This window comes from Humulus lupulus, chromosome 5, assembly GCF_963169125.1.
Source record: "Humulus lupulus chromosome 5, drHumLupu1.1, whole genome shotgun sequence".
NCBI lineage: Eukaryota > Viridiplantae > Streptophyta > Magnoliopsida > Rosales > Cannabaceae > Humulus > Humulus lupulus.
The window spans coordinates 165,675,488-165,687,790 of record NC_084797.1 but is presented as its reverse complement, the minus strand read 5'-3'; positions in this window follow the sequence as shown (position 1 = coordinate 165,687,790).

The window sequence follows — 12,303 nt, the reverse complement described above, 5'->3', positions numbered from 1 at the left end:
TACCTTTCCAGATTTCATAAGGAGTTTTATAAATACCTGGATGCAGAAAAACACAATTAATTGTGTAACAAGCTGTATTAATTACTTCAGCCCACAATTTCTTTGTGAGTTTTTTGCTATATAACATAACTCTTGCCATTTCCTGTAAAGTACAATTTTTCCTTTCCCCTACCCCATTTTGTTCAGGGGTTTTGGGACCAGAAAATTCATGCAAAATTCCAAAAGATTTACAATATTCATCATAAAAAGAATTTTCAAACGCCTTACCATGATCACTTCGTATTCTTACAATCTTTCCAATGTTACAATTTTTTCAACTCAAAGTCTTGTGCATATAGTTTGAAAATCTTCAAAAGTATCTGATTTTTCTCTTAAGAAATCTACCCAAGTAAATCTAGAAAAATCATCCACACATACAAAAATGTATCTCTTACCATTAATACTTTCAACATGTATAGGACCAATGAGATCCATATGCAATAATTCTAACACATTTGAAGTATTAATATTAGATAATGCTTTATGGGAAATTTTCAACTGTTTTCCCAATTGACATGATTCACACTTACCAAGCGATTCTTTACCCAGCTTGGGTATACCACGGATGAGACCTGCATTCGCAATCTTTTTCATGTTTTTGAAATTTATATGTCCAAGCTTTTCATGCCACAAGTCAGTATTATTAAAACTTGATGAAGACGCATGACATGTGAATTTTTGTGTGAGTGTGTAACAATTATCCCAAGAACGAGAACCTTTGAGAACAATGTCACCATTTTGATTTACAACATTACACTCATCATGCGAAAAATTAACAAGAAAACCTTGGTCACAAATTTGGCTTATGCTAATTATATGTCCAAGCTTTTCATGCCTGTAGAGCCCAAGAACTTTACTTAGCTAGTTAGATAGTAGTAATAATAGTAATAGTAGTAGTATTTTTATGACTGTGGATTTTGGTTCAGACCGGGATTTAATTGGACACTCGTAGTAACACTTGTAGATTTTCTAAGTTTAACCTATAGTTTAAGAATATTAATTATAACCTAAGGTTTGATTAATATGACTGATATTGATGGTGATATTTATTATATTATAAGGTTTAGATAGACCCAATAAGATAATAACACTTGTCTTGTGTATGTTTAATGATAATTAAGAATTTTTGAGGAATAAGTTTATTAAGAGTAATATTTGAATATCCTAGGGTCTGTCAGCAGCTTTGAAATCGTTAGAGGACTTAGTCAAGGCTGTTTACTCAATTCAAATTAGGCTGAAAATGTGCAATTTCGTGTTTAAATATTCAGCGTATGCCGATACATCGCAGCTATGGGGGGCGATATATCGCAGTACGGGGATACGAAAAACACGTAACTTTGCACGATCACCTCGACGAGCCTCGGGCATACTAGCCCAGGCGATATATCGCCTACAAGGGGCGATATATCGGCTCCTTTGATATTTTTGAATGTTTTTTAAAACGTTCTCATTTTAATCTTTAACCTCTTGATAAGTCCAGCATCTTTCTGACCGAGTCTTCAGCCTCTGCCGAACGATAATTCAAATATTTTTCACTTAAAAAGCCATTATTTTATTCAAGTTAAATGAAGATCTTTTCATTCTTGAACTCTATAAATAGGACCTAGTACCCAGCCATTTATTCATTCATCAAGCTAAGTTCAGAGGCTGCAAGCTCCAAGGTTATTTTTGAATGCTTAAACACTTGGGTTGGGGATTATAAGCTTAATCATTATAAGCTTACCAAACACTTGGGAAGTAAGGTTTATAGCACATTTCGGTTCGAGGTTTAGATCGATCATAGAAGCATTCAAGGTATTCCAAAACTCTAGTACATTTTGGTATTGTTTTCCTTAAGTTCTTATAGTTTTCTACTCAGCACCCTAACTTTATTCTTTATTTATGGATAGGAAATCTTAGATCTTGAACATAAGGTTTTTGGTAAGTATATTCTTGATGGTATAGTTCGTCCATTCTTTTCATTCCTTTTTCTTCAGTATACTCACCCTTTCTTTGATCGTTTTTAGGAATGTTCCAAAGTCCCAAACCTGTTCTCATATCCCAGTACTTTTGGTAAGGAAAATAGGATAGGATTTTATATGTTATGTTATGTGTTATCTTATGATTTAAGTGTTATGTATATGTTATATGTTATATTATGTATGTTTGTAGACTTGGGCATATGACCCGTATAACTAACAAGCCCCAATAAATTTATGGGCATATGACTTGCTTAGCTAGCAAGCCCCACAAATCTAATGGGCATATGACTTGTTTAGTTTATGGGACCCCAAGTAATAATGGCCATTATAGTATATGTGACATATGTTAAGATATGTTTTAGTATATGTTGATATGAATTTTATGTATATGATTTATGTGTTAGATTTTCCTTGCAGGGCATTAGGCTCATTCCTTTATGTGTTTATGTTCAGGAAAATAACTTTGGTGGCGGGAAAGGTTCTTGGAAGCTTGGGGATGTGTATTGAGGCGGGATGGAATCGATGGACTGAGAGTTCGATTCGAGGATGAAGTCTCTTTAATTATGGTTTTCTACGTATTTTTCTGCAATTGGTTGTAATAAGTTTTCATTATGTCAAAGTTATGTTTTGTTTCAAACAATGGGATCCCAATGTCCTACTTATGAATTTTATATAGTTTTAAACCTTTACCTTATAGTTTGAAATAAAGATATGTTATTTCAAATGAATGTTTTCGTAAGATTAGTATAGAAATTAGTAATGGTCCAAAGTCTAGAGTAATTGGGTCATTACAATGCCACAAGTCAATATTCTTAAAACTTGATGAAGACGCATGACATGTGAATTTTTGTGTGAGTGTGTAACAATTATCCAAAGAACGAGAACCTTTGAGAACAATGTCACCATTTTGATTTACAACATTACACTCATGTGAAAAATTAACAAGAAAACCCTTCAATGTTTGGCTTATGCTAATTAAGTTGGCTTTCAGCCCATTAACAAGAAGCACATTTTTCAGTTTCGGTAACCCTTCAATGTTTAGAGTACCTTTACCTAAAATATTTCCTGTCATTCCATCCCCAAATGTTACTATTCCACACTTCAAGGATTTGAAGTTGGTAAGTATTTTGGCATTACCTGTCATATGTCTTGAACAACCGCTATCAAAGTACCATGAACTAGATTCATGCATTTTATGACAGGTAAAGGTAGCCAAGCAAGCAGAGTTAACTTTCTTGGCCCATATTGTTTTTTATTTTGAATTTCTTTTGGTCAAGAATTGATTCATACTACCAAAGTGTTTAACATAATTCTTTTTAAACAAATTTAACAGAGAAAAACACTTAGGTCTTATGTGTCCTTTCATCCCACAAAAATGACAAAATGGTACAAATTGTCCAATGTTTCTTTTTGGAGAAATTTTCTTTAGTTGTAGATCTGTTGGAACAGATGACAACTTTGTGGGCTCTGCAGAGTTACTTGTTCCTACAAAGCGGTTCGTTGGCACAACAGTCGGATAATTCATGGATTTTACAAAAATTGTTTTTCTTGAGGATTCAGATCCATTAGAACATAATCCACTGTAATCACCAGCCTTTTTTCTTGCAGAGAGAATATCATCCAATATTCCAGATCTAGGATTAAACATTTTGACACCTTTTTGCAAAAGATCAATTTCTTTACTCAAAGAATTAATTTCATCATTTTTTGGAAGCAATAATCATCTCAAGTTCTTCAATTTTTTCAACAATTTTTTTATTATTGCTAGCCATTAGTCGATTCTCAGAGAAAACTTCCAGCCATTGATCATACATTATTTTATAAGACTCTTTTAATGACTCCTCATCTAAGTCAGAATCAATGTCATAATTCTCATTATTCTGAATAGAATTATTAAGACATTACACGTCCTTGTAATCAACTGAAGAAAAAACCATACCTTTGTGAACAGAGGTTCAGGCAACACTATTTTCCTCCCCATCACTCTGTTTAGAGTCTTGATCACTCCACGTGGCTGTCATGACTTTCTTCTTCTTTAAGGTATTTGCACACTCAGATTGAATGTGTCAAAATCCTTCACATTCCCTACACTAAATACCTTTTTTATTAGTCTCAAAGGGTTTAGAAAAATTACCTTTTGGGCTTCTGGATATGGCCTTTTTGTTTCCCAATTTCTTTATGTATTTTTTAAAAAAATTTGGCAACAGAGCCATCTCAGCATCCTCATCATCCGAACTTTCCTTCTTTTCTTTTAAAGATTTCAAGGCAATAGATTTCTCCTTGATTTCTTCTGTCTTACCTTTTTGTCTAATTTGTTGGTTTAGTTCAAAAGTTCGGAGTGAACCCATCAATTCTTCCACTTTTATTTTGTCCAGATATTTTGCTTCTTCAATTGCAGTTAGCTTCGTCTGAAACCTGTCAAGGAGAACTCTAACAATTTTTTGAACCAAAACATTCTATTCAAGTTTTTCACCAAGAGCAAAATATTTGTTAGCAATATCTGACAATTTCTCATAAAATTCAGTGAGGGTTTCATTTTCATTCATTTTCAAATTTTGTTGTGAGCATAACAAGCCTAAAACGCTTGACATCAGCAGTTCCTTCAAATTGAGTTTGAAGGATTTGCCAAGCATCTTTGGCCGAAACACATGAAGAAATCTGTTGACGGTGAGAACTCGTCAACTAAGTTAAGTTGGAAAAATTATCAAATCGAAGTCACTAATGGAAAAGCTATAAAAACTTGAACAATAACTCAAGAACAATGATAGAACAATCAATAGAGAATTCAATCTTTCATTCACACTCAAGCCTTTTTTTACAGTAAAATTTCCAACCCCCTTTCAGGTGGTTTAAGAGTCCATTTTATAGTAGGCTCTAATGGCCTTAGGTACATAGTGGTCCAGGAGACCATAGGGTACATAAGTACTATGTCAGGGGAGTGGCTTCAGAAGTTATGGTCGTACATCCAGTACAGGAGCAGGTGTCAGGAGGATGTCTCCACTACTTGTCTGTACCCATGTCTGATGAGTGGTGGCAGGCATAGTGGCGCAGGAGATAGTGGTGTCGACTCTGTCCTCTTTCCTAATACTCCAACTACTCGTCTATCATGAGTGTCAGGATCATGCGTACGGGGTCTTAACGGTCGTACCTCGTACAAGATTGTACCAACATGATCCTTTTGAATTATTCTTAGGCCTTTCCCTCTAAATGTCGAAATCATGGTTGACCCTCAGAGGAGACGTCCACTTGAGGTGTTTGGGGCGAAGAATAGGCGTGTGCGTGATGCCATCTCGCGAGGCCACCTAGTGTTGGGCCTCATGCGCGCGACCGAGGCATGGTTGGGGCACCATTTCGCGAGGTCCCTCACTAGCATGACCATCAGGTGCTGCGGGGTGTTACACTAGCGAGGCCACCACGTGCAACGAGGCGCTCCACCAGCGAGGCCATCAGGTGTCGCGAGGCGCTTCACCAGCGTGGCTACCATGCGCAGCGAGGCGCTCCACCAGCGAGGCCATTAGGTGTCGCGAGGCACTCCACCAGCATGGCCACCATGTGCAGCGAGGCGCTCCACCAGCGAGGCGCTCCACCAGCGAGGCCATTAGGTGCATCTAAGGCGTGGCTTCGCTAGGTACGTGGTTGGTGCGAGACAATGGGGGCCCGAGGGCATCGCGGCTCCATCACGTAATTAGGTGCTTATGGGACCTTAGCGCGCGCCTTTGATCTTTCGAGGGCGTGGAATTTTGAGCCTCAACACTTGCCCCCCAGTCTAGGAGAGGACCTTTAGGTGCTCTTGTAGACTATTCACTTTGATTCTTATAAATAGGCCTTCATGCATGGCCTAATATTTTCACCTTACTTCCTTGGCTTAGTGGTTTGGAGAACCCCTCCTTTTTCAAGAGGTAAGTGGTTCAATCCTCCACAACCCCATTTTTTCCATAGTTCCTTGTATTTTAATTCTTTACTTCATTTTCATCATCATCTATTTACTTTATAATAATAATTTTTTCTCTTTTTTTTTATATGAGCTAGTTTTATGGTGTGTCTATTTTGTGACTAACACATCCTTTTTGCCTATTTTTGTAGACATACATTTTCGACCATTTGGTGCTTTTCGCTCCTCGACCTCTTTTTGACCCCAACTTCGCTCTCTTAACCGCTTGAGGTATGTTTTCTTTCCTTTCCTCTTTTATTTTTTATCGGGTCCAAACTTGTAGTACTCGGGATGAGGTACCTTAGTCTAAGCTTGTAGTGAGTTTGACCATATGCAAGCCCCTCCTCTCTGTTTTTTTTTATTCCCTGTAGTAGGCCATTTAGGGCATTTGCATCTAGAGGTATTAAGCCTATTCCTTTGTGTTTTGTAGCCTTCCCCTCGTTTATATGTGAGCCCCTTTTTGCTGTTGGGACGTGGTTTCATGGCCAGTGATGGCCCATCCGACATACCCCCAAGGGCTGAGTTCATTGACCTGTCCTCAGACTCAGAGTCCCCTGAGGGCAACCCTCACCAGGACTATGACTCCTTAAGGCAAGCCCGCATCCGCCACCTTGAGTGCATGGCTGAACTTTGGCATAAAATTTGGGTGCTGGAGAGCAAAATTGACTCGGTGTCGAGAGGAGATGGAGGACCTTCACCCCAGACTTTAGTAACCAAATAGCGCGTCTTAGGACGACCCTTTTTGAATTGCGGTGGGAGTTAGAATTTATGGAGGGACACCTTCCGCCAGAACCTCCCAGCCCATCCTCGCCTGATGATGGTCGTGGGGCTTTTAGTGCCTCTCCCCGGCCCCTAGCCTCGGTTTTTCCCAGCTTAGTGCTTCCGCCGTCGCTCCCTCGATGGAAAACTCTTGCTAGGAAGAAAAAATGGAGGGTCAAGTGTTCTGCCTCTTCCTCACATTTTCCTTTTGATTTTGCAGATATGCCGAAAGCACGCCGACAGGTGTCTGTCCAGGAGGAGGACGACGCCCCTTTACTGGCGTCCAGTCTAGTGTCACATGTGTCTGCGAACAAATTGAAGGAGATCGTGAAGCACTACTGCGTTGCTCCAGAATACACTATATATGCTCCTCAGGAGGCATGCCGGGCCAACCGCCCTGAGAAGGGTTTTGTGGCTTTGAGTGAGCAGATTTTGAAGGCGGGTGGCACCATTCCTTTGCACCCATTTTTCGTGGTGGTTCTCAACTACTTCAACTTGGCCCCTCTTCAACTGTCACCCAACAGTTGGTTGACTTTAAGTTGCCTTTTCATTTGGTTCAAGGGAAACGTCAAACGCGCCCCAACGGCGCAAGAGGTGCATTCCCTGTATAACCTCATGGCAGTGCACAAGTCCAAGGGCTTCTACTACTTGCAAAAGGCCAACAACGAGCTCCCCTTGATAGAGGGCTCAGTGTCCAACACAGGGCCTTGGAAACAAGACTTTTTCTGGGTAGAGGGCCCTCTCTCTGTTCGTGAAGACTTTCGCGCCGGCCCTAGTAAGTACCCTGGTCTTTCTTTTCTTCTTATTAGAACTTACTATTTCGTACTCTTGCTTATACTGACATTGGCGTGGATCATGCAGGGCAATTTGCTGATCCTTCGGCCATTGGGCTAGAGGCGGAGGCCATAAACAACCTCATTAATGCAGACTCCGCCCTGGAGAAGGCGGCGGTCCTATTTACTGTGGCGAACCTCAACCGCCACCAGCTTTCCCCGGTCTCTGACCCCAAGCTCCTGTGGTCAGTTACTGGGTCTAAGAAGGCTATGGCTATGCCGGCTGAGCCGTCCCTACACGACGGTGAGGCCGAGGAGGAGGTGGAGGATGCCCCCCTCGAATGTGGTGGATCTCATCAGCGCCCCCTGTCCCCCGGGGGATGTCCCCCCTATGGCTCCCATGACCAGGACATGGCCTTACAATCTCTGGACCCGCAGGCCGCAGCGGGATGTTACGCTCCCCCTGGCCTTGATGGCTGTGACGCCTTCCTTCAGGTCCCTTATGATATTGGTTCACCGGGGGCTGATTTCATCGACCTTGCAGAGGCCCCCTTTAATCTACCAGGGTCTCAGTTTTTCTCCTTCCCTGCGCCCCCTCCTGCTTCGGCGAGCGGGTCGTCCGTCCCTGTCCAACAAGATGCTCCTAGTATGGAGGCGGAGCCTTGGGTGACTAGGATGGCCTCATCTTATGCGCAGCGTTACATTCAAATTGCCTCGGGCCTCCCTGTCTCCGACTGGAGGGGTCTAGGGAATGTGACTCAACCAGACCTTGGGGACACCCTAAGGCACGCCGCGGCCTGGGTGAGTTCTTGCACCTTGCGTCGATTAGTATTATGTATAGATGTACATGTGTTTTTCTTTTTGTTACTTATTGCTGACGCCGATGACTTTTTTGTGCAGATCTACACTGTGTCTCTTCGGTATGCCGACATGTCCAGCACCCTCTCCGCATCTACTGCTGAGAGGGACTGTCTTACAGCTCGGGTCCAGGAGCTCGAAAATGAGCTTAACGAGACCAAGTTCAAGTTGTCCAAGGCCTGGACTAAGTCTGCCAACTTGCTCTCAAAGAGGGAGAAAGCGAAGGCCAAGATCAAGGAGCTAAAGGGCAAGGCTAGACGCTTGGAGCGCGAGCTCCAGGGGGCCAAGGCCACTGCGGCTGCGTCGCAGGAGAGGGTTACTCAACTGGAGATCGAAGTTGAGGCCCTTAGGGCCGAACTACAGTCAGCGCAGGAGAGGAACGCTTCTTTAGAGGCGGAGAGGGCTTCCTTGGAGGCGGCGAGGGCTTCCTTGGAGGCGGAGAGGATCACCACCGAGCGCAGGTCTATAGATCGTGCTCTTTACAATGTGTGGAGGCAGGATCCCAACTTCGACTTCTCCTCTTTTGGCAAATAGGTCGTTGCCCGAGCAGCCTTGTGGAGTGCCCACCATAGGAGGCCTTGAAGTAGTCTTGCTTTTTTTTTTTTTTTACTTTTAACTTTGTAATATCATTATCACTGCTACTTTTCTTTTGGTAACTCTTGTACTATCTTAAGAACTCTTTTTTCTAATGTATAAATACATGTGTTGCTGTTTATTTCTTGTTCTACTGCATTTGAGGCCCTTTTAGGCCTACATGATGGGGTTTGGTTGGTTCCCCTCTTTTATTTACCAGGCTGGAGGTCCTTTGGAGCCCATGTGAGAGGGTTCACTGAGACCTCTTTTGGTGCCTCTTGGTTGCTTCTATAAGGATATTTTGACCCCTTGGGTCCTAGTTATCCTTTTATGTTTTTCTTGCGCGCGCTTATTATTTCTTTGCGAGAAGCGTCCTTCTCGTCATTATTCATAGTACTATTTTTGCAAGGATCTCCTTTGGGACCCTTTTTGGCTAGGCGGCTTGGTGGCCGCTCTAGGCTTATTATTATTATCGTCACCGTATATATTTTTTTTGTAAGTCCCTATGGCCTCCCTTGGTGTTCACAAGGGTAGCTAATCCTTGTGATCCCAAGGGATGCCTTGTGAGGACTTTGTTTAAGGCCCTAGTATAGGGGGTCCCTTTGTTTTTGGGTCACTTCCTCCTAATGGAGGGCCCTTTTTAGGATCCTCTTGGTAGAGGGTCCCCTCTTTTTTTTTCTTTTTTTAGGGGCCTCCTTTTTAGAAGGGCTAGGGGTCCTTTTTAGGACCCTTCGATAGAGGGCCCTTTTTTAGGTTCCCTTTGCTAGGCGTATGCTATCGGCTACTATCCTGCCCCCCAAGTGTCTGGTGAAATTTATTTCGGCAGACACTTTGGCTGATGCCCACGTAGCGAAGGAAAATAACACAAGAGGTTGCAAGCAGTTTCTCCCATAACATGCAGTTTCATTCATCACATTCATAACATATAGTCTCATACAAACAGCTGTAATGGTACATAGGAGATTTTCATAGAAAATAAAATAAAAAGGCTCACACCTACTCAGGAGGTCGTCTAAGCAACCTCTTTGATTTCTCCCTATCCTATTAGGTTAGCGTGCAACACTTGTCCTTTTACCATCGGATGTGGGCGCCTTACTGGTAGTACTTCCTCAGGTGCTCTGCGTTCCATACTCGGGGTATGATGGTGTCGTCCATGCGCGCCAGCTTGTAAGTGTTTGGGGGTATGCACTGAGCAACCTGGTAGGGCCCCTCCCAGTTCGCCCCCAGCACTCCTGCGCCTAGGTCTCGTGTGTTAGGGAGCACCTTCCTTAGCACCAAGTCGCCAACTCTGAAAGTTCTCTCTCGCACCGTCGAATTGTAGTACCTTGCGGCGCGCTGCTAGTATACTGCCACCCTCATTTGTGCTTTTTCTCTCTTCTCTTCAAGCATGTGTAAGCTTTCGGCCAAGGCTACACGGTTGGCCTCGTCTCCATATGCCTGTACCCTGTGGGATTCAACTCGCACCTCAACCGGGAGCACGGCCTCGCACCCATAGGCCAAGGAGAATGGGGACTCCCCAGTAGTTGTGTGTGGGGTGGTTCTGTAAGCCCACAGCACATTTGGTAGCTCATCTACCCAGGCTCCCTTCATTTTCTCTAGCTTTGTCTTCAAGTTCTTCTTAAGGACCCTGTTTATGGCCTCCACTTGTCCATTGGCCTGGGGGTGCACAACCGCGGAGAAACTCCTCCTTATGCCCCTTTCCCTACAATATTCATCGAAAGCTCCCCCCTCGAACTGGGTACCATTGTCAGAAATAATTTTGTAAGGAACTCCATATCTACAAACAATGGATTTGTTGACGAAAGAGGTGATGTGCTTGGCGATTATCTTCACAAGGGGTTCTGCTTCTACCCACTTAGTGAAATAGTCCACTGCCACCACCGCGTATTTCGCTCCACCCCTGCCTGTAGGAAGAGCGCTGATCAAGTCTATCCCCCAGATAGCGAAGGGCCAGGGGCTGATCATGCTGGTCAGTTCATTTGGGGGTCTCCGAGGGTAGTTGGCGTGCCTCTGGCATTTGTCGCATTTTGTGGCAAAATCATGTGTATCTCTCTCCATGGAGGGCTAGTAGTATCCTTGTCTCATGGCCTTCCTGGCTGTGGAGGGTCTGCTCTCGTGGTTGCCGCACTCTCCCTCATGTATCTCTTGTAACACTTTCAGCGCTTCCTCTTCTTCTACACACCGCAGGAGTGGCATTGAGAATCCTCTTTTGTAAAGGACCCCATCTACCAGGGTGTATCTTGCGGCCCTGTACACCAACCTCTGGGACTCGATTTTGTCTGTAGGCAAGGTTCCTCCTTCCAGGTACCTCTTGATTGGCTCAGTCCATGACTCCCTTGGGACACTAACCATGTGCATGTCCGCACCTTCGATGATGGGCTTGGGCAGGTACTCCACGGGTATCGACTCCAAGATGTCACCATCCTTGGTAGACGCCAGCTTGGCGAGTGCATCGGCATGGGTATTCTTTTCTCTGGGGATTTGCTCTATATTATATGCCACCAACCATCCTAGATAGCCCTTCACCTTCTCCAAGTAGGCTGCCATCTTGGGTCCCCTCGCCTGGTACTCCCCCTTTACTTGGCATACTACCAATTGAGAGTCACTGAAGATATGAAGGTGCGTCACTCTCAGTTCCTGGGCTAAACGAAGGCCAGCTAGGAGCGCCTCATACTCTGCCTCATTATTGGAGGCCTCAAACCCAAATCAGATTGCGCAATACATTCTGTGTCCCTCGGGCCCAGTCATCATGATGCCCGCTCCTGATCCTCCTTCATTTGACGCCCCATCAACATGCAAACTCCACTCCTCTAAACCTCCTAGCTCTTCCTCCATAACAGGTTGTTCCCCTTCTTCATTCCTTCCTTCATTCGGCTGATGGGTGAGCTCTACTATAAAATCTGCCAGCACCTATCCATTGATGGAAGCCCTTGGGGTGTATACAATGTCAAATTGACTTAGCTCGATCGACCATTTCATCAGCCTCCCTGAGGTCTCAGGTTTATGCAAGACCTGCCTCAAAGGGCTATCTGTCAGGACTTCAATTGTATGTGCATGAAAGTAAGGCCACAACTTCCTCGAAGCCACTACTAATGCATAGGCCAATTTTTCGATCTCCGGATACCGGTTCTCCGCGTCCACCAAACGCTTGCTGATATAGTATACGGGTTGTTGTTGCTTCTTCTCTCCTTTAAACAAGGCTGCGCTGATGGCATGCTCAGACACTGCCAAGTACAGGTACAGCTTCTCGCCCTTCTCTGGCTTTGCCAACAGGGGTGGCTTCCCCAGGTGCTCTTTCAACTTGACAAATGCTTCCTCACATTTTTCATCCCAAGCGAACTTTTTGCTCCCTTTGAGGATGTCAAAGAATGGGAGGCACTTGTCAGTGGACCTTGAGATAAACCTATTA